Raw genomic sequence first — 24,147 nt, 5'->3', positions numbered from 1 at the left:
AGAGCTAAGAGGACTTGTGTGGGAGAGTAAGAGTTGCAGAGAGAAAGATTAGAATGTAGAGAGGAGAAAGCCTGAATGTATGATATCTCTTTCTATTTTCCCAAACACTCACAATAGTTGAAAAGATCCCTGATAATACTGGGATCTAGAGTGCCATTCAGCAGCCATTTAGAGTCCAAAGGATATTTATGCCACATCTGATTGCTCAAACAGATAATTTTTGGGGAGTTTAGATTCAGGGTAAGAGAGAGAGACCCTAGGTTAGCCAGGAGACAGTCTAGAGGACTATGGGAGGGAATGGATGAGGAGCCACCCATGGTGAGTTTAGAGGTAGAGCATTCCCCAGTCTCTAATATCGCCCAAGTGGAGAGGATGGTTATGCTTAGGGGTCATCACCACTGCTGGGTAAGTGTTAGGGCATGAGCCAGTAGGGGCACTTCGGTGCCCAGCTGGGACTGCATAGGGGTAGAGATTAACCCAAGTCCATGAGGTCTCACCAGGAACAACTCCCAATCACCCTCAGTGGTTTTTCTCAAAACCCAGGATCAAATAAAAGAACATCTATAGACTCCATCGATAGTAGGGATCAGCAGTAGCTGTGAAAGCTGTGGCTGGGGGTGCCCCTGACCACACAGTAACCCTGGGAGTGCTGGACAATCAATGGTCATTTCCTGGGACCCGTGGGTCATTTAGTGACGAGGTCTTACCTGAAATGTCTGGTGGTGGGTGAAGAGAGAGCGTTCAGCAGAATGGGGGGCCTGGGCCACAATGGAATCCATATCGGGGCCCAGGGACACTCAGTGACCCTCAAAAAGGGGAGTGGGTACCCAGGGAGCCAGATCCCGGGTTTCGGCACCAATGAAAGGAAAGTGAGAAACCAGGAGAGTGATAAATGAAAGACGTAGACCAGGCAGAGTTTATAAACACAATAGAGATAAATAAACACAATAGAGTTTATTTCTCAGAGTTGACAAATAAAAGCACATCTCTCCATAGATAGAGAGAGGTAAAACAGGCTTGGGGTTGAGGACTTCATGGGGCAGGCTCAGGGATTAGAGCCGGATGGGTCCTAATGGGAGGGGTGTTAAGGGTTGGATTGTTTTGAGAGAGTGGTGAGCCTTTTTCAGAAACACCAGTGGGCAGGAAAACAAAATTTTTCTTAAAATGGCAGCTGTCAGTTAAGATGGTCCTCCAGATGCTAAGAAAACACCTTATACCCTACAATTGCCTATCTCTACATCTTTGCTTCTACTACTCTTCTCTATCAAATCTTTTGAGATTCATTTCAAGATTCATTTCAACATTCCCATCAGATGTAATTTTCCAAAATAAGTCATATTTATTCATTCTAGTAAGTAGAGATCATCACAAGCAGTTGATTTCAATCTGAAGTATAATTTTATGCCTCTCTGTTAATGTATCCATGGGGACTTTGATCAGGACACTAAGTCAAGGATACTAAACTGGTCTACTACACTGATAACACTTATCAATTTTTGCTGATTATATCTGGTGAACAAAAAGTAACAGATTCCCAAGTAAGACAAGTAAATATCAGAGAATAGGAGACACATTCCAGAAAAATCTGGAATTCTGACATCACAGTGAATTTTCTAGGGATCAACAATAGCCTAGGGCATGTTGAAATAGCCCCTCCAACTTGAAAGGCAAGTGGCTTCACTTTATGCCCTTCGGCTCCTTGACTAACCAATTACTAAGGTATCCACAAGGACTACCTGCTCCAGATGGGGCTAGAGCAAGAAGACTCTTCAGCTGGGTGGGCTGTAGTGAATACAGATATATCACATGGCCTTTTTCAGCCCCAGTAGATTCAAAAACACTCACAGGATCTTCAGGAGATAGGGGTTCTGGAGTAGAGCCTTGGGCAAGGGCAAGTCCTACTTGGAAACAGCTGGTTAGTGGTAGGGCCTACCACTGGTCCTACAATGTTTTTGTGCTAATTTATTTTTTAAAAATTTTTAATTGTGGTAAAATACACCTAATTTAAAATTTTCAGTCTTAATCACTTTAGGGTTTCAGCTCAATGATATTAAGTACAATCACATTGTTGTGCAGCCATCTCTGCTATCCATCTCCAGAGCTGCTTTTCATTTTGTAAAACCATGAAACAATAACTCCTGATTATTTCCTGCCCCTAGTCTCTAGCAATCACCATTTTGCTTTTGGTCTCTATGAACATGAAAACTCCTGGCACCTCATATAAATACTGTGTGATTATATAATATTTGTTCTTTCATGATTAGCTCATTTCACCTCGGCATAATGTCTTCAAGGTTCATCTATGCTGAAGCATGTGTCAGAAATTCTTTTTTAAGGATGAAAAATAATCCATTGTGTGTGTATATACCATGTTTTACTTATTCCAGTCATCTGCCAATGGATGTCTGGATGGGTCCACCTTTTGGCTAGTGTGAATAATGCTGCTATAAACATGGGTGTACAAATTTCTCTTTGAGATCACATTTTTAATAATTCTAAACATAGCTGAGTCATATTTTTTTAATTTTTTGAAGAATGGAATCGCTGAGTCATATTTTTAAATTTTTTGAAGAACTCCATACCATTTTCCATGATGGCGGCTCCATTTTGACATTCCAAACAACAGTGCACAAGGGTTTTAATTTCTCCACATCCTTATCAATACAAATTATTGTCTGGTTTTCTGAGAGTAGCCATCCTAAAGGATGTTAGGTGGTCTGTTGTACTCATATACTCATCTTAAAAAGATGCAGAGGAAGCCCATGAATGAAGTATTTGATCCATACTGCCACAAAGTTAACTCTGCATTCAAATATCAGGAGAAAGTGGGATATAAAGATTCCACTGGTGCATATCCTGGAGGTCCTAGTGAGTTGCCTGAGGAAGCACTTCAGACCTCTATCTCCCTCTCCTATTCTCAGTGCTGTCCCTCAATCCTTGCTTTTGGCTTTATAGGAATTTAATGCTCCTAGCTCACAAATGAAGGAAGATCCCACCTGGTGTATAGATAGTTCTGCACAATATCCCCACACTAGCCACAAGGGGATTGCTAGACCTTGGGTTTCACTCAGGAGTGGCCACAAAGGGTGGAGGAGAAGGCAGTTTTCCCAGTAGGCAGAACTCTTGTGCTTCTTTTTCTTTTAACTTCGAGAAGTTTCATATGCCTTGAAGGATAGATGGCCAGCTGTACACACTAATGCCAATTTAGGGTGTCTACCAGCATTTTGTTCATATGTCAGGGACTTGGAAGAAATAAAATTGGAAACTGGCAATGAGAACCAGTAAATATATTTATGGATTGATCTCTCAAAATGAGCCTACAATATGAAAACATTTGTGCCCTCTGCAAATATTTACCATAGGACATCCACTTCAGTGACACAGTGGCATTCTTAGTAATTTTATGAACAGGATGATCCATTTTATGGCACCTTTTATTACTAAACATTATTCTTCTCCTTCCTCTTTCTCCCCATCCCTTCTCCTCCTCATTTTTCTTCTTCCCCTTCTATTAATTCTGTAGCTGTCTAGTCCCTTGTATTAAATTTTGTTAGTTTAAAACACTATCGTGGACCGAATGTTTGTGTCCCCACTAAATTCACACATATAATTGTATTTGGAGGTAGGGGCTGCTAGGTGATGCCAAAGATTAAATAAGGTCATAAGAATGTGCCGCAGTCTGGCTGGGCACAAATAACCGAGCTGCCACAAAGCCTTGTAGGTTCAAACAGCAACTCTTTATTCCCCAACTCTCACCGGCACTGCACACACACTACTCAGGAACACACTCCTTCCACTGCGCTCCCCGTGCCCAAATCTCTCCGAACCCCCCAATTCCAAAGTAGCGGCGGCCAAGGCAGATTCCCGGAGCCCCCCTATTCCAGGAGCAGGGTCCATATACAACTCAATCAATCCAGCAGCACAGCAATTATATACAGCTTAACTCAAATCATCATCTCAATGGTTCGCTGGCGTCACCTTTCAACCATTCCCTCTGGCAATATGCCAGGCGTCATTCTGACTCGGCTGCGGCTCTCAACAAGGATGCAGTCCTAATCCAATAGGGCTGGTGCCCCAGTACAATGAGGAAGAGACAACTGAGCTCTCTGGACCTTCTCTACACAGGAAGAAGGTAGACATTTGCAAGGCAGGAAGAGCACCCTTACTAGAATCTGAACTAAACCAGACTTTGGTCTTGGACTTCCAGTCTCCAGAACTGTGAGAAATAAATTTCTTTAGTTTAAGCCATTCAGTCTGTGGTATTTTGTTATAGCAACCCCAGCTGACCAAAGCAAATACTTGGAGGAGTTTGAGACCAGGAAAATACCCTTTCAAACCTGAGATACAATTTTTCTTGTTAACCAGTTTTCGGTTGGGACAGGGTACTACTTAGGCAGCCATGCAGATGTGTATCTGGGACTTTGGCTGCTCCTATGAAATCAGATGCAGAATAGAACCAGACTCATTACCATTTCATTGTAATATATGGCCCTAATGAAATTACTGCCTGACAGAGTTTTCTTGATCTGCTCTGCTTCTGACCCTAATTGAACTGGCCCATATAAGGACCCAAAGAAAATTGCTGTCTCCCCAAGAAGTCATGAATGGTCCTCTTACCCTTTAATTAAAGCCCTCTCTTTACTCTTAACAGGATCCTTATCCTTTGTTCAGGCAAGAAGCTGATCCGAGAGTTATTTCTCCAGGTTTCTCCTTATTCTGTGGTCAAATAATAAAATTTCCTTCACAGAATAATTAGCTCTTAGTTTTGTTACTAATGCCACAATTCCAAGAGAGAGAGAAAGAATCCAGTTTGGGTCAGAAACTGATAACAGTTTTTCATTCTTGTACTGGTCCCAACCTGATAGAGATTTATCACAGCATAGCTTATGAAATCAAAATATTTCAGGCTTTACGAACTTTTGAGTACAAAGACAGTCACATTAACTTAATACCTAAACCCTACCACCCCAAACCTCCATCTTCTTATACAGGGCTCTTCTCCATAATGTTTAAAAGGGAACCACAGTGTATACTCAAGCCAATCCTGGTGCCTTTCTGGCCAGGTGAGGATTCTACCTCTCGAGGGACAATAAGACTTAATATAGGTTGATGCTTTCTACCTCCACTGTGACTGTGGGAAATATGCAACGTCTGGTGTCAGGAAGCCTGGAAGGCTGCCTTAGCTTCAGATCTAAAAATGAAACATAAACCCAGTTTGGCACATTTCCCACTCCAATGTTGTCAGCTATCCAGAGTGTAAGGGGTTTTATCTGTCCCCACCATGGTGATCCAAGCCTATGACAGTTTCATTCAGTGTAATCCTAAAGTGGGATTTATCTCCTATTATGATTAGCTAGTGCCATTGCTAACATTGTCACTCTCTCTGTAGATATTGTCACCAGCAGTGCTGAGAACACACTCTCCTCAATGTTTGTGAAATTGCAAAGCTGCCACCACACCCCAGTGTCAAAGATCTGCCCAGTGCAGATACTCTTGTGAAATGAAAGTTAAGGTATTTTTATGGCTCAGTTAGGGTTGGTGCCACAGCAGAGTTTCTGAGTCACCAAAGTGTCAGAGTTCATAGTCTTTCCATTGACGCACATTCCATGAGTGGAATGCATTCTGAGATCAGTGAGCACGTGGCACCCACAGCCACCGCTCTCCCTCTGACATCAAACCCTGATGTTAGGATTTGCTTTTCATGTTTGATCCCATTTTCAGTTGTGATGAGTTCCTCTCATTCTTTGAAGGGCACAAGGTGTATTTGTGGGCCAGGATGATATCTAGTCTGTGTGACAGACTCCCTAACTCTTTAGTCATTTACAAATATCTGTTCAGAGTTCAAGATCTTGTACATTCATTAAGCTCTTCAGCTTGGGTCAAAATAGTTGCATTCTAATTGACCACTGGGGTGGGGACAGGGTTTTTGTTTTGTTTTGTTTTTTGCCTAAAACTACCAATCTGGAAGCATCTGAGTCAAATCTTCAGATCAACCAATCATGACTTCCCATCACATCACTTTTAAATAACAGTAAAATGCGAGAAACAGTTTCTTAAAAAAATTATTGAATTGTGGTGTGGCCATATATGAAATACTTACTACAGGGACTTTAAGGGGTTTTTTTGTTTTATTTTGTTTTGTTTTCAGAGAACACTTAATGACTTAGGAAAATACTCATGATAAAAAAGCAAGCCAGAAATAACCTGGATAGAAAATGTATTTCAAAAATGCATGTGTATGTCTATAAAGAAAGATTAGAAGAAGAGAGAAATATACAAATACAACAATTACATTTGGGTGGTGGGTTAATGGGTGATTTTAATTTTAAGTTTTAAAAACATTTTACAAATATTTGCATTCCAGATTTCAAAAATTATAAAGAATATGCATTTTTAAAAAGCCATTTCAAAAAGGGCACAATCAATAATGATGTCATAGTATCATGAGTCAAAGTAAATACTTTGGGAAGAATAAAAAAATTTTGTGTAAAACTTAAATTGAATACTGAATAGCTGAGAGACAAAGTGTATGTTTACTAAAATTTCAATTCAAAGATAATCTTTTGAGTAGTAACCATTTCTCAAGATAAAATCAGGCATATTTTTCATAAGGAAACAATAAAGGCAAATATCCCAAGCATATAACAATAGCTGGAAAAAGAAAAGAGAAGGGTGTTCCCTCCTGAATTATCAGGATCTTGGCAATGCTGTTTTTACAACTGAAAAATAAAAATAAAAAGTAGCCCAAAAATTGTTCTACAAAGTCCAATCAGATTTGAAGGAATGTTCCTCTGGGGCACCTTAAAGCCTATATGTATATATATATATCTCCTGCTTAATTTATATTTAACTTATTAACAAATCTGAAATGCATCGTTGGCATTTGGATAATAGAATGTAAAAATAGAGTTTTCATAATTGATGGAATCTTACTTTAACTCACTCTTCTCTTTTCAATTTAGTCAGATGCTAAATATTGGCAAAATCTATATGAGTACGGATTTCATGATCACGACAATTTGAAGTGTTTAATGAATAGATAGAAGTTCTTGGATTACATTAGGATTTCTTGTGGAGATAACGAGTAATTTCAAATGCTGGCTCTGCAAGGAATTCTTTCTTTGGCAGAGAGAATATTTTTAAAAATAAAGAAATAAAAGCAGTGAACAGAATTTGTTCAAAATGGTGAAATGACATAATGGTTTGATTCACATCTAACTGCTGAGAGCCACCTATGTTTGCATTTGGATCTGGCACTAATGATTGACAGTCTCATCACCTTAAAGACATACTCAAAGGGCTTGAACATAGGGCCAAGAAGGAATCCTGTTATTTTCAGGTTGAATAAATCAAGTTTATTTCCAGAGTTTTGTTCCTGAGCATTCTGCCATTTTTCAGGGATAATTAATTCTATGGTCTGAATGTGTTCTTCCAAATTTATGTGTTGTAAATTTAATCCCCACAGAAATTGTGTTGGGAGGTGGGTCCCGGTGGGGGCCATTCAGGTCATGAGGGCTCCACCCTCACAAATGACTGTTTTATTAAAAGGGCTTTCTGGGAGCAGTTCTCTTTCTTCACTGCTCTTCAGCCATGTTAAGATGCAGTATTCCCGGAGGATGCAACATTCCACGCCTCATCTTGGAAACAGACAGAGCCCTAACTTGCTTGCACCTTGATCTTGGATTTATCAGCCTCTAGAAACATAAGAGAGTACATTTCTATTCTTTATTAATTACCCAGTCTATGGCATTATGTTCGAATAACACAAAACCAACTAAGACGATCAAATAATAATAGGAAAGAATCAACTAATGAATGAATTATATTCTAAAAGTCACATTGGAATGCAAATTAGTCATTTATCTCTCAGACCTCATAAACCATGGCCGTTTCAGGGCCATCCTGCAAAATATTGTACTGAAAGCTGCTACTACCTGATACTGTTTCTAGTTTCCATTTATAAGGTGTCTGCATCAAAATGCATGGGGACAGGCTACTTTGCATTTGAGAAACAAATTTCCTCCCTATATCTTAAAAAAAGGAAGAGGCATTTCCCCAAACTCCAGACAGAGCAGGGTGGCTCTGTCATTAAGTGGAAGGAGTTTCATCAGCAGTAGCTTCTCTTAAGGACCAATAACAATTCTTTCTTCTTTAGGTTGCTGGGTTAAAGAGCACATGGAAGTCATAAAGCTCTTTAAGATTCCATGGTCTTCACAGACTATGAAATGATATTCTACTAGGATATAGGATTGCATATTTCTATATATGTATACATATATACATGTATACTTACATGTATACATACATGTATACATATATGTAGCTATTTTATAGTAATACATAGAATATAATAATCTTAACACAATAATGTGTCAAAGAATGATCTACTTCATTAGCTAGCTGCTCCTGATTATTCTGGTCATGCTTTTTGCTATTTGTTTATTCAGCTGGGTCTTAGAAACAGCAAACTCAAAAGTTTTCAAGAAACTTTACATAGAAAAAAATTAGAGATCATTCTATTACCTTTTTCTGAAAATTGAGGAAAACAGATCTTATTCTACCTTAACTGAAAGTATTCTGGTCCAATTTCTTTTGTGCATTACCCCTGAACTACATCCCCAGTCCCTTGTATTTTTTATTTTGACACAGGGTCTCACTCAATTGCCAAGGCTGGCCTTGCATTTGAGTTCCTCCTGCCTAGACTCCTGAGTTGCTGGGATTACAGGTATGGGCCACTGCACCCACAGGGTGAAGCAGGAGGATCTAAGGTTCCAGACCAATCTGGGCAATTTTGCATGACCTTGTCTCAAAATTTGAAAAAAATTTAAAAAAAAAGGAGAGAAGAAATTAGAAGGGAATGACTCAACAATGACTCTCCATGACCTTATATTTAGGGACCCACATTTACATGTCCAGAGTCCTTCAAAACCAAAGTAGAACTATAGACCAACAATCAACTGGACACTATTAGAAAATTTTAAATATTATGAAATCCTTAATAGTGGTATAAATGGATATTATCTGTCTCTTTTCAGGAAATGTAAGGCATATACTAATCACCAAAAAAGTAGCTCTATACAAAGGGACAAAAAATAATTTTCTGGGCTGGGGATGTGGCTCAGTGGTAGAGTACATGCCTAGCATGCTCAACGCTCTGGTTCAATCCCCAGCACCACCACCAATAATAATAATAACAATTTTCTATAGTAATTTCTTAACTCTAGTTTGCTCAAGTTAATTGGCATTGACATGAAACCAAAGTAATTTGTCTTAATGTTGGGAGGAGAGGTAGGCTGATAAAGAAAAATGCCTAGGATTAAGCAGAAAAATGCGGAGCTATTCATTGATTATATGAAAATATTTATCAAGCAAAAATTGAACACCTGACTCCTTTGTGCTTTGACAGAGGAAGATGATGCCAGCCATATTGCTGTCAATGGCCCTGTGAGCTTCCTGTGACTTCCAGTTTCCAGAGTATATTTAATTACAATTCCCAATCCTTGATTTTAAGGATTTTTCAATTTCCACTAACAGTACACTTCAATTACTATTCGTAACTTTTAAACAATCTATTTCTAGCATTGTTTCACATTTTATTTTCTCTTCTTCCTCACAATTTAACACACACTTAACTGTCTTAAGTTCAAAGAGTACACAATTAAAATTAGAGTTGAACAATTTTTCACGACTAGTTATTTATATCTGCTCTAATTATCATATTACTAGTGTCATTTTTTCTATTGATAATTATTTGAGATAATTGCAAAACACAATAAAATACTCCATATTCAAATAATTGTACACAACTACTGAACAAACTAAAAACAGCAATGTAGTTTCAAGTCATATGCTGGCTGGCCATCAGGGTCACCATGAGATGCCTCTAAATTTGTGTTCATCAGTTCATGAGTAAAAATCCTAATTCTGAAAATTGGGGTCATCATTATAGAATCTTTAAAAGTGCAGGCTGCTTTAAAGTCCCTCTCCAGTATTCTCTTTACACCTTCACCTCATTTTTGAAACCACGAAGTACATTTTTATTTTCAGAAAAAATTCCAATATCAAACTTTTCACTAGAATGCTATAGAGATTCAATAATATTTCAACATAAATTTATCTCTACAAATAGAAGATATAAAAATAGATGTTCACACACTCACAGAATGTTGGCTGCATTCTGAGAGAAGACATTTCCTGCAAACCTACGTGTAGCAAAGAACAGACACATGATGGGATTGCTAATTCTTTCCTCAAGTTGCTCTCTCTTACAAGATGGGAGGTACTACCTAAGACAATGACTTTATTTTAATCTTTTTGAGCTGAAAAGAAAACAAAGAATTTTCATTTATCATTAGAAACTCTAAAAGCAATTATAACCATAGCAAGTGTTTTGTGTTGCTTCATTATTTTTCACTTTAATTACTGAGAGGCATTATAAGCAGTGTTTAAGAGCAGGGGACTCCAAAGCCAGTCCACATGGGCTTTGTATGAGGCACTCCCATTTACCAGCCACCCAAGCCTGGAATGTGCTTAACCTCTGTGCTTCTGTTTCCTCCTCAGTCATAAAATTGGAATTTATAATTGGGTTGTTATGAGGAATTTGGAGGAATTAGAACAATTTGCTGGTCATATGTAAGGTCTTATGAATCCTTCCTTCTGGGCTTAGCTTCTCCTCTACTTCATTTCTCTTTTCCAGCTCAAAATAAGCAGAAATGAAAACACATCTTTCTCACTAAAGGGTGCTGGGAGGACAATTAATTCATAATGCAAGACTGGCTCACAAATTTCAGGTGTTTATCATCCTCGATCTTTTCAGTACTAAATGGAACTCCCCAGTCACTGTGACAACCAACAGCATCTTGACCCCCCAAAAGCATCTCCAAAGGTCCCTTGCTTCCAAATGCCTACCAAGGTTAAGAACCACAATAGATATTAACATTCCCTTTCATTGATGTCAGCTGAAGTTTAAGGGGGGCAGATGGATATGATATTGGATGAAGTAAGCAATCATGATATTAACAACTACTGTTGAGTCCTTACTGTATGCCAGAATTCTTAATAGACCCATCAGGAGAGACACAAACCAAGATGTAAAAATTAAATGACTAATCCAAGTCATAAAGGTGGCAAGGTAGCACGGGAATTTGAATTCATGGTTATATTTCTATGAATCTTGTGCTCTTGGTCATCAAACTGGATCACTTATAGTTTTAAGATAATTAAACTAAGACACTTCCATAAGTTTGACTCAAGACCAAAGTTTGTGCCAGTGTGAAGTTAATACACTCATCCACACAACTATACTGTTTGTCTGAACAGAGCTGGTTTTGCTCATGTTGAGCCCTGAACTCCATATTAGGTGTAGTTTTCAAAAAGTTTATAGGTAGATTTAGACAACAACATTTGCAGGAATTTTATTAAATACACAAAATTTGTACTAAGACTAACTGATTTTACAATCTGTAAAGTAATACTAGCATAATCCACAGGTCCCTAGGTCTTTCAGATCTGTAGATATGGCTTCTTGTTGTCTCCACTGTCTCATTCATAAATTCCTGTCTCCAGACAAGTTTCTCTGAGGCATGTCTGGGCATTTTTAAAGGCTTCCTCAGACACACCCAGTGACTCTGTTCTCCTTAAATTCCACTCCAGCCTCTGCCATACAAAAACCCCAACTGAGAGATACCTCATCTTTGTCATTGCTATTGGGGCCTACAATGAAAAGGTTAATATCCATGCCAAGAGAGTTGTTCTCTGGCACTTACTAAGAATTTTGAAGGGCCAGAGCCATGCTGAGTTTCTCACAGAAGCAGGGAATACGCCTCTCTTCCCAATTTGAGGGTCACATTTTTTCTTTCTCAGCCACAAAACAATGCTGCTTGAGCCTAGAGTCCCCAAAGTTTGTTATGGAGCTCCTTTAGTTTGGGGCTAACTTATGTTTACATGGGTGCTGAATCCTGTCTGCATAACTAGACAGGAAGAAACCTGTATGTCTTGCTGTCACCAAACAAGGAAGAGGAGGTCCTTCCAAGGGGCAGTGGGACCTCAACTCAGCATAGGTGGGTTCTTATGTCACTGAAATGAATTTTAGGACAAGTCAAAAGCAAGCACAAGCAAAGATTTATTAAAAGACAGCAAAGTAAAAGTATATGCACTCCAAAGGCAGGGTGTGGATGCCTCTCGACTCTCAGAGAAGACAAGTACCACCTCCAAGGTCATGCTCATAGATCCAGGTCTCCCTTTAGTAAGGATCTTTTTCTCTCTCCCTGAGAACCCACCCATCTCAATGCTACCCACTGTTCTTGTCTTGCTCATCTCCATGTGCCTGCTCTAAAACAAAAACAAAAATGCTATTGCAGTAGTTAGTCTTGTGTGTCCACTTGGCTAGGCAATGGCACCCAATAGTTGGATCAAACCCCAGTTGCTGTGAAGGTATATTTTAGATGTGATTAACATTTTAACCAGTAGACTTCAGGTAACACTGATTACCCTCTGAAGTGTGGGTGGACTTCGTCCAGTCAGCTGTAGGCCTTAAGAGAAAAGATTGAGGTCCTCTGAAGAAGAAAGAATTTTGCCCCCAGATGGCCTTTGTACTCAAGAATGCAGCATCTACTCTTGCCAGAATTGCAGCCAGAGGCCTGCCCACCAAATTTTGTATTTGTTGGCTTCTATCATCAAGGGAGACGATTACTCAAAATACTTCGTATTTCTCTCTCCACCGTATTTTTCTCATAACCTATTCGTTCTGTTATAACCTAACAGAATCAATTTTACATTTATCCGACCTTCTTTTAGATGACCCCAAAGTACTCAGTTACAATAACTCATCTAAACAGATGCCCAGATATATCCCCTGTTTTCAAGGTCAACCAACCAGACATTGATTGATTACCATGTGGAGGTCCTCTGGAGCACCATTTTATATAGTAGGTAATGAGTTAGAGGAGTTATTAAGTAGGTTAGAACCTGAGTCTCAGTTTCTCTTGCCTGAGACCCTAAAACAGTATTACTGCACTGCTGCCTCTTGTGGAGTCCTGTTTTATGTTGTTCTTTCTGCAGTGGATCAGCTCAGGAATGTAGGCTTCCTCAAGAATATTCCGACCACCACAATTGCTACTTCTATAATTAGCTAACATATTTTCACCATTTCCTATTTAGCACAGATATCATCTGGGACATCTTCACTGTCTGAGATAAAATTGGCTTGAATCCACAGTCTGTGCCACATGAAAGTTGGAATTTCTACAGATTTTTAGATGGTGTAGGGACTTGTATTCTTAAGGTCAACGTAGGCTCACAGTATCTGTTGCCTCTCTTCTACAATATGTCATCTCAGAGTTCCAACTAGTTTTTTTTCCTGTCTCTACTTCCACATACAACAAAGCAAGTATTTGTGAAAATATAGACTCTACTGGTGATTTTTAGGTTCTGTGGAAGATTCAACTTGATCCAACAAAGTACTATCCACCTAAAAACACATATTAGCGTAGCAGATAATGTTTAAATTATAAATTATCAGTTGAGACTTCCCACCTTTAGACTTCCTTTAATGATGAGTTTTCTCTTCTGTTCCAGAAGTTGTGACATCTTTCATCTACACTGAAGAGAAAGTCAGCTAGAAACTAAAGCCAGAAAGCCTTGGAGCAGTAAGAGAGTGGAGCTAAGAGCTAAAAGCACCTGACAAGGAACATGTTTTCTGAATTCTGAGAACATAGCTTTCATTACCAAGAGCCAAAGCCTGAAGGAATAAAATATAAAGTTTACCCACAAACAACACACGGGAAGGAGAAAGATGAAAAAGCCATTTTCAGCCACACAGGAAGAAGATGAAAGACTTTTGTTGGTTGGAGAAAAGAACTTCAAAGGGGAGGAGAGAGCAAAAGAATGAGTTTGTTAGTATGGCAGGATCTTGCCCCTCTTCCCCGCAGGGGGCTGGGTCCAGGTGGGGAAGGTAACTGGAAATCCAAGATTGGTTGGGAGGATTCAAGGCAAGAAAGAACTTAGCATTCCTCCTCTGGGAAGAAGACTGGGATCCTTAGAAGAATTCAGTGTCCATAATGGCCAACAAATTATGAGAAAGACATCTAGATAGTTAGCCTAAACATTGGCCAAGGATAGTGGCAGAAAGTTATTATGGACCATGAGAGAAGGATGGAAATGGCACCTGGCTACTGAATATGAAGGAGTTCAGGATCTATGCTCCAGTGGGAAGGACTGAAGTAGCCTGTATTGAATGAATAGACTGAGACCTTGGGAGGACAGTGATCATTCCAGCAAGTGCGGCAAGCCATGCACCCAGACACCTAGGAGGATAAGTTGCAGCTCAGTAGATGCTACAGATGGATGATGGGTAATCAAGGACCCAGTGTCCTCTTCTCCTGACCTGGATAATAGTTAAAATTCTCTTCAATATGGAACTCATATCACTACCTATGCAGAAGGGAGGAAGGAGCCAAGGGAGAATATGGAATTGATGAAGAAGATAGCCATTGTCCATTGAGTCATAAGCCCTCCATGTCTGAGTTAACCTTAAATCAGATCATTACTTTTATTATTACCAAGTGAAAAGGGGACTCAGAATCTAGTTCAATTATAGGGAAAAGAAATGTATCAGTGTTTCATTCCTGTACAATATGTGGGTCAGGTCTACAAATGTTCACTCACAAGTATGTGTCATTCAGAAAGGTGGCAGCAGTGGGAACATGGTTTTGTGGACTAGATCTACTGTGCTGACCGCTACACACTGTCTTTTTTTTTTTTTAAGAGAGAATTTCTTTTAATATTTATTTTTTAGTTTTCGGTGGACACAACATCTTTATTTTATTTTATGTGGTGCTGAGGATCGAACCCAGCACCCCACGCATGCCCTGTGAGTGTGTTACCGCTTGAACCACATCCCAGCCCTACACACTGTCTTTTTAAGGACAGTTTGCCTGAGGCTGCTCTGGCCTGCCTGACTTGAGTCAATGGGATATGCTACATTCCTCAGCAAACAACCTGTTATCTTCAGGAGAAATGCAGGTCCAAGGACTCCTCCCTGCAGATAAGAAGAGCACAGAGCACGGGTTGCCCTGGTGGACTTTTATCTTTTCTTCTTCTTCTTTTTTTTTTTTGGTCCCAGGGATTAAACCCAAGGGCGCTTAACCACTAAATCACATCCCCAAACCCCTTTATAAATTTTTAAAATTTTGACATAGGGCCTAAGTTGCTTAGGGTCTCACTAAATTGCTAAGACTGACCCTCACTGACCTGGTGATCTTTCTGCCTCAGCCTCCTGTCTTGCTAGGATTATAGCCATGTGCTGCCATGCCCAATTTCTGATGGGGGACTTTTGTGACTTTTATGCAGACCGGTTCCAGGAGTCCAGGAGATGGGAAAATTAGACACAAAGTTCCTCAACCATAAAATCTGTAAGAATAAGTTACAATTTGGAACCAGTGATTGTAGACAAAAGTGACCCACAGTTGCCTTGGATTTTAGCATGTCATTATAATAGTAAAATCTCCCCTCAGTGGGGACTTAAAAGTCTGATGCAATCCTGATATCAGTCAAAAGTCAAGAGGTGGACCTGGACTTTCTGGAAACTTCCTGGGACCCCCAATTAAACAAAAGGACAGTAGAAGGTGTGTTATCCTTCTCCTTTCTGAGAGGATCCACTCTCTCCCTTTCTGCTTTGTGAATGTCCTCTTTTTCTCTTTTCCTATCCTGTCCAATAAACAGAATCCTTTCTTAGAAGTCAATTAGGTTCCCAGGCATGGTGGTGCATGCCTGTAATCCCAGGGACTCAGGAGGCTGAGGCAGGAGGATCACAAGTTCCAGGCCAGCCTCAGCAACTTAGTGAGGCTCTAAGTAACTTACCAAGAGCCTGTCTCAAAATAAAACATAAGGTGGACTGAGGGTGTGGCTCAATTGTAAAGCAACCCTGGATTCTACCCCAGTACCAAAAATAAAAAGAAGTTATGTTATGAATGGTATCTTTCTCCTTTTAACAGTTATATTCTGGTAAAGTAACAGTTAATTTCTTTACTTCATCTCACAATAACATGAATAAAACACTGATAGAGACTCAGCAAGAAAATGGAAGGAGCCACAGGTAAGAAATTCTAAAAACAGTACTCAATCTGGACCTCCCTTATTTCCAAAACCTGCACTATAAACCATTGTCTTGCAGAAATCCCTACCCTTTGCTTATGTCCCAGGCTTTGCTTATGTATTGCTTAACAGCTTTGAGAATTAAGTCTTGCTTATTTCATATCTTCAGGAGACTTGAATTCCTTCCAATCTCCTTCACCTGATATACTGGTTAAAAGAAACCCACCAAGGTCTGATTGGCTCTGTCTCCGTGGCTTGAGAGCTCATTATCTGCCTCCTCACTTTGGCAATTCACTGCTCTATGAGGCTTGGGGAAATCTTGTAATTCCCCTTTGGTGAGTGTTAGGGTTTAGATAAGAGGTGTCCCCCAAAAGCTCATGTAAAAGACAGTGCAAGAAAGTTTAGAGGTAAAATGATTGGATTATGAGAATGTTAACCAATCAGTGCTTTAATCCACTGATAGGGATTAACTGGTTTGCAATGTAGGCAGGTAGGGTGTGGCTGGATGAGGTGGGTCCTTGGGGGTGGGCCTTTGGGGTATATATTTTGTCCTTGTTGATTGCAGCAGCTAACTCTCTGCTTCCTGGTGCTATATCTTGAGCTGCTTTCCTCCTCCACACCCTTCTGCCATGATGCTCTGCCTCCTCTAGGGCCCAGAGCAATGGCGTTGGCAGTCTATGGACCTCTGAAAACCATGAGCCCCCAAATAAACTTTTCCTCTTCTGATTGTTCTTGTCAGGTCTTTTTGCCACAGAGGTGAAAAAGCTGACTAAAACAGTGAGAACAGCCTCTGAGTTTAAACTGCCCCGAGTTTACACTGAATTTGACCATGAACATTTCCTATACCTCTCTCTGGGAGCATGAGCTGATGGGAGGTATTGTTGTTTAATCGTTTTATGTTTACCCACCCTGTGGACTTCCAGGGTCACTCAATGCAGTGACCCTACAATCTCCTTTGAGAAAACGACAAAAAGAGCTTTGATTTAGACTGGTTCCCAGCCAATGTTCTCACAAATGAGAGGGGAGAAAACAAAGAGTTGTGTAAACAGGTGGAACTACACAGAATACTTTGCTCTCAGCTAAAAAAATTATATATTTGGGTATGCCTACCAGCTCCTAAAAAGTAGACATTACAGGACTAAAGAAAACACACTGCATTTAACCTTGGCAAACTAATTATCATTATATATTTTATTCATTTTAAGATTGTTAAGCTAAAAATTAAGCAATTCTTGAGATTTATTGAAAATAATCATCATTTAAAATAGTCTTTAGTGAATTAACAAACTATGATACAATAACTAAGCAGCTGATTAGTTATTAGATTGAGTTTAATCAAGGAGATTAAACTCAAATCCACCTCGATTAATTTCTCTATTTTTAAAAACTTTATTTTATCTAGAAAACACAGGTTGATTTAATAACAACAACAAAAATCAATGCAATTCACTATATTATCAATTGTTAAAACCCACATTTGTCATCTCAACTGTTGTAGAAAAAATATTTGACACAATTTAACGTCCATTCCTGATTCTTAAAAATACTCTCAGCAAACTATGAAAAGAACTTCCTCTACCTGATAAAGGACATCTACAATGAAACTACAGCTAGAATTATGCTCAACAATGAAAGACTGAAAGCTTTTTCCCTAAGATTAGAAATGAATGAAGGATGTCCACTCTCACCACTACTATTCAACATGCTCTGGAGGTTTTAATCAATGCAATAGAGCTAGTATGTGAATCTAAAGATGCCCAGCTTGATAACAAAGAAGTAAACTTTTTTCTTGGCAACAGATGATCCCATCCACAGAAAATCATATGGAATATACAAAAGAGGTGTTAGAACTAACAAGTTATTTTAGCAAGGATGTTACAAGGTCAATAGAAAAATCAATTCTATTTCTATATGCAAATTGAAAATTTTAATAATGTCATTTATAGTAGCATAAACCATGTGAATAGGTTAGATCTAACAAACCAAAAAAAAAAAAAAAAGCAACTACTATCTATTACAAACTGTAAATATTGCTGAGAGAAATTAGAGAATACCAAAATAAGTAAATGGAGAGTTATACTGTTTTCATGGTTGAAGGAATCAATATTATTATGATACCACTGCCCAAACTCATTTATATATTTAACACAACCCTCATCAAAATTCTAGCACACTGCTTTTGAAGAACTAACAGACAAATTATATTATTTGTATAGAAATGCAAAGGACCTAAAATAGCCAAAACAATCTTGAAAAGAATTCACACTATCTAACTTTAAAGTTGCCAGAAATCAAGACATGTGGTACTGGCTTAAGAATAGATGAATAGAGTAACTAAACAAAACAGAGAGTCCAGAAATAGATTCACACATAAATGGTCAATTGGTTTTCAACAAAAGTACACAAACAGTCCCCTGGATATATTTTTTTCAGCCTATGGTGCCAGAAAAATTAGATATTCATATGCAAAAAATAAACTACAATTTATATTTCACACCATCAAAAATTGACTCAAAATGAATTCTAGACCTAATTGATGAACCTACAATTATAAAGCTTCTAGAAGAAACCATAGGAGGAAAATCTTTGTGATCAAGAGCTAAGCAAAGCTTTCTTTACCTATACCATCAAAATCACATTCCACTAAAACATCAAATTTGACTTCTCAAAATTGAGAACTTCTGCTCTTTCTAAAACACTTTAGAAGAGTAAAAAGACAAATGATTGCCCGGAAGAAAATATTTAAATAATCATATATCTGATATAAAAGACTCATATCCATAACTTCTATGTAAAGCACACCCAAAACTCTATAATATGCAAACACCCAATTTTAAAATGGTCAAAAAATGTGGTCAGATATTTTACCAAAGAAGTGGTATGAATGACAAATAGTAACAGGAACATCTGTTCAACATGATTAGTGAAGAGGGAAATGCAAATGAAAACCATAATGAGATACCATATCACCCTGTAAGAATGGCTAAACTGAAAGAGATTAGCCAGACCATACGTTGTTGGCAATGACGTTGAGCAACTGGAAATCTCAAACACTGTTGATAGGAATGTAAAAGGGTAATATCTTAAATATTTAAATACACAGCTACCATTTGACATGGCCATCCGCTCTTATATATTTATCCAGAAGGGAAAAATGGAATATGCTCATACAAAGACTTGGAAATGATTGCTCATACAAAGACTTGAAAATGATTGCTCATAGGACATTTATTTGTAGTAGTCACAAAATGGGAAACAACCCAAACAGGCAAATGGATATACAGTTTTGGTATATTCATAATCTTGAACACTAATCTGCAATAAAAAAGAAATGAGCTATTTATAAAGACAGCATGAATATCAAAATATTCATGCTGAATAAAAGAACTCAGACTCCTCCCACCCCAACCTAAAAAGAGGGCATACTGTAAAATTCTATTTAAACAACATTCTAAAAATACAAACCAATTAATAATGACAGAAAGCAGATCAGTGGTTGTCTAAGGTTGGTGGGAGAAAGTTTTGAAGCGGGGAGAGAGGACAAGAAGGAAAGATCACCAAAGGGCAAGAGGTAACTTTCAATGGTCACTCATTATCTTGACTGTGTTGATGATTTTGGATACATCAAAACCTATCAAATAGTAAACTTCAAAAGTGGTGCTAATGTATGTCAATTACACTTCAGTAAAGCTGTTATACAATAATCATTTAATGATTTTAATGCATTCAATTGGGGAAAATTAATTAAATTCTGTATCCTATATTTTAAAATAAAAATTTTAACCAAAGGTTGAATGCTTTTGCTGATACCCGGAAGCTAAACCACAGTAAAGCTGGAGGTGAGACTAGAAATTCAGTAGATTAGACAAAGGGGAATGAAGGGAAGGGAAGGGGGATAGGAATAGGAAAGACAGTAGAATAAGTCTAACATATCTTTCTATGTACACATATGAAAATACCTAAGTGAATCCCACCATTGTGTCCGCCCACAAGAATGGGGTCCTAATTAGAATAAGTTACATTCAATGCTTGTATGATTTTTATCAAAATGGATTCTACTCTCATATATAACTAAGAAGAACCAATTAAAAATAAAAATTTTAGTTATTTTTTTGGAAGTGCTTCAAACAGTCATTTTATAGGAACATTTACACACTGCAATGATATGACTGAAAAAGTTAGCTGGACAGTGAGATCTCTAAAAGACAAGTTTGTACCAACCAAGATCTGATACCATTCAGGATAATCTGGTGCTCTAGAGAATTCTATAGATGAAATATGCACCAGCCTTGTCTAGGAGCTCAGGAGATCTGTACACTGCAGAGACAGTATAATCTTAAAGAAAGTCCAGATAGGGATTATGTGACTTTTAGCTTGGATTATTGGGAAGCAGAAAGTGTAGCTTGAGGCTGACAATAGAAATGAACCCGGGCTTTATTTGCTCCAAGTCTTCCTGAAATTGACAACCTTCAGTCCGCCCCACCTGGACAGAGCGGGGCATACCTGACCCCCTATTTTGCTTACCTTATCTTTCTAACTTGTGGGAAGGCAGCCACAAAACCCTGTACTGGAGAATGAAAAGGCCGTAACACAGAGAGCCCTGGTGTTCTCTGTTCCCTGAGAAGCTGAGAAGAGCAAAGGGACCAAGGTCATCCAAGTGGTTCTGGAACTGATTTTTGTGTTTCTGCCAATTTCAATAAAAGATTCAGTGTGATAGTTGTGCTGGCAATGGTGGCATGGAAAGGGTGACTGTGTTTCTCTGGCCCCAGCAGCCGTGACCAGGAACCAATTACTTTGTCTCCAACCAGTCAAACACAGTAGGGTTCTGCCTGCAGCAAGCAAAGCCAGGCCAGTGATCAAAATGATACTAAGAGAGAACTTGCTATTGGTGCTTTGGTTGTATGTCTGCCCCCAAAGTTCATGTGTTAGAGTTGTAATTCCTCAGTGCATCAGTGTTTGGAGTTGGGGTCTAATGGGAGGTGCATGGGTCCCAGGGGCAGAGCCCCTTGAAAATATTAATGCTGTCTTGTGGGAATGAGCGAGTTTCTGCTTTTGCAGGATGGGATCAGTTGCTGTGAGAGTGAGTGTTTATAAGGAGAGGCTGTCCCTTATGTTCTGTTTCTTCTACATATGCCCACTCACCCTGCTGCTTTTCTCCCTAAGTTAAAGTAGCAGGAGTCCCTCACCAGAAGCTTTCACTTGCTCTTATGGTTCCTAGCCTCCAGAACCATAAGCCAAAATAAACTTTTTTCCTTTATAAATTACCCACTCTCAGGTATTTCATTACAGCAACAGAAAACAAACTAAGACAAATAGGCAGAAGAGAGAACTGCCCAAACACTAACTGCTTGCTGGCAAGAAACACTCTGAGGCACAGCCAGGAAAGACTCAAATGTCACACTGGGATGAGACAGTTAACACCACCTACTGAAGATCATTCAGCCAACCTCATGAAAGTAAGAGCTATTTAGGTGTTTGTGAGAGAAACACAAGGAAGTAAGAGTCTTTGTTTGTAATCCACTTAGAATGTTTTTATCTGATTATCTTATGTTAAATATTTTCAAGAATCTGTTGTATGATAAAATTCTAAAAATAAATATGATAGTTTAAAACAATGCTGCACAACAGAATGTCCTGCTGTGATGAAAATATTCTTTCCATACACTGTGCAACATATAGACCTCTGTCAAATATGACCCCTGGATATGTGCGATATGGCCAATGCAACCAAGTTACTACATTTTAAATTTTATTTAATTTTAATTTGTATTTGAATAGTGACATATGGCCGATAGCTGCAGTCATAAACAATTTTAGTCTTTCCTGAAACAGTCAATGTTTTAGTTGGTGGTGTATAATATTGCCCTGCCTGAGTAAAATTTAAGAAATTAATTAAATCGCTACCAAAACCCTCAATACTTTTGTTTTCTATTGAGAGCATCTCAAGATGAACATGAATTTTACTTATTCCCGTTTGTTTTTCTGGGTGAATACAAAAAGAAAACTGAGGGGTGGGAGGGAAAGGGGGGAAGGGGATTAGCAAGGAGGTGGAATGTGATGGACATCATTATACAAAGTACATGTATGAAGACACAAATTGGGTGTCAACATACTTTAAATACAAACAGAGATATGAAAAATTGTGGTATATATGTGTATTAAGAATTGTAATGCAAAAAAAGACAAAGTACATTTATAAAGGCATCAACTGGCATGAACATACTTTATATACAGAGATATGAAAAATTGTGCTCTATACGTGTAATAAGAATTGTAATGCATCCCACTGTTGTCATGTACCTAAAAAATAATAATAAAATCAATAAAAAAGAAAATACAGCATAACAGTTCTTTTCTGTTTTTAAGGGAAATCTCATTAATTTAAATTTGAGATGCTTCTATCAATTTCTAAATAGTGAGCAGGAAAGTTAGAGTAGATATTTTACTTTGCTACTCAGCATTCACTCAGTTTTTCCTGGTAACAGAACAAAGTTTGTTTGGAGTAATTATCAACACCACCCAAACCCATTCACCCCTCCCACCCCTGGTCTAGCACACAAACACAGGGTGGGGAGGTGTTAGAATTTTTGCATCATGCAACCAGAACCAGTAAAATAAATTAAAGTTTTATAGGGACTGTAGGGAGAAAGAGGTATCCAATGTTACCTGATGGCTGGGTAAAGGGTATAATTTGAGTGGGGAGAGTCATCAGCAACAGAAAAGACAGTGGAACCCAGAAATGAAAAACTGTCTAACGATAATGGTTGAACCCCAATACCTAGCCACAGATGAAGTCTGCCCTAGAGGGTAAAAAAATAACAGCTTTATTGAGATATATAATTTCCATACCATACAATTCACCTATTTGAATGGCCCAATCCGGTGGGTTTTATCATATTCACAGAGTTGGGTTATCACTGTCACAGTTGATTTTAGAAGATTTTCGGCACTCTCCAAATTCCCGTGTCTATTAGCAGTTACTCACTTTCCTCTACTCCTCAGCCCTGGGCAATCACTAATCTAGTTCTGTTTCTATAGATTTTCCCACTCTGGAAATTTCATATAAATATAATCATATGTGACATTTTGTGACTGGCTTTTAAAAATATTTAGCACGATGCTTTCAAGGTTCATCAAAGGTGTAGCATACATCAACACCTCATTCCTTTTTATTGCCAAACCAAGGTTTTTCTTTTTTAATAAACTTTTTATTTTGGAAGACTTTCAGATTTACAAAATTTACATAGATAGTGCCCTTACTTTTCAGTCAGTTTCTTCTAATATTAACTTCTTACATACCCATGGTACATTTGACAAGACTAAGAAATAATATTAACAAAACTGTAGATGCCATTTCTGTTTTGCTTTTTTCTTAAATGTATCTTTTCTCTGTTTCAGTATGCAATTCAGACCCATCCACATTGTATTTAACAGTTATGTCTCCTTAGTTTCTCCTTGTGTCTCTGTCTCCATCTCTCTCTTTGTTTTTCATGACCTTGACATTTTGAAGGGTATAGTCAGATATATTGTAGAATTTTCAGCAATTGGTTTAGTCCCATGTTTTCTCGTCATGATTTCCTGGTGTTATTTAGGGTTGAGGGCTGTTTCCTTCTTTCATATCAGGGAGTAGCTGACATCCAAATGGCTTATCACTGGTGAGGTAAACCTTGGTCACTTGGTTAAGGTGGTCTCTTCCAAGCTTGTATTCTGTGGAGTTACTGTTTTTCCTTTCCATTTTCTATTTTTTGGAAATGAGTCATTCAGACCTTCCACACTGAGTGGTATGGGAATTACGTTCCTCTTTCTGGGGGATAGTACTTACATGTATTATTCCACATGCTTCTATAAGGGAGATATATCCTGCCTCATGCATTCAGTAAGTTATTCCATTATTTTATGCTAATGTGGACTCAATGACACTTATTTTACTGTTTTGGCTAAAATCCAATACTGTCATAAATTATCTGGTTGCTCAAATTATTCCAGAATTGGCCATAGGAAGCCCTTTCAAGTTGGGCCTTATTTTCTTTTGATATGGTCCCCCTTCCTCCTCAT

The 24,147-nt window shown here is 38.4% G+C and overlaps 1 protein-coding gene across 1 annotated transcript in view; it reads right to left on the bottom strand.

The window, feature by feature from the left end:
• Window positions 1-20,702, bottom strand: part of Mtmr7 (myotubularin related protein 7) — a 114,648-nt gene extending 93,946 nt beyond the window's left edge. The window contains exon 1 of the mRNA XM_076852432.1: window positions 20,617-20,702. The gene's annotated coding sequence lies outside the window, so the exon portion shown is untranslated. The remainder of the gene's footprint in view (window positions 1-20,616) is intronic.
• Window positions 20,703-24,147: the final 3,445 nt, after the last annotated feature.

The sequence above is a fragment of the Callospermophilus lateralis genome, chromosome 4 (genome assembly GCF_048772815.1).
Source record: "Callospermophilus lateralis isolate mCalLat2 chromosome 4, mCalLat2.hap1, whole genome shotgun sequence".
In the NCBI taxonomy this organism is placed as follows: domain Eukaryota; kingdom Metazoa; phylum Chordata; class Mammalia; order Rodentia; family Sciuridae; genus Callospermophilus; species Callospermophilus lateralis.
The sequence above is the reverse complement of the archived record's forward strand: the minus strand, read 5'-3'. Positions and strand labels throughout refer to the sequence as shown.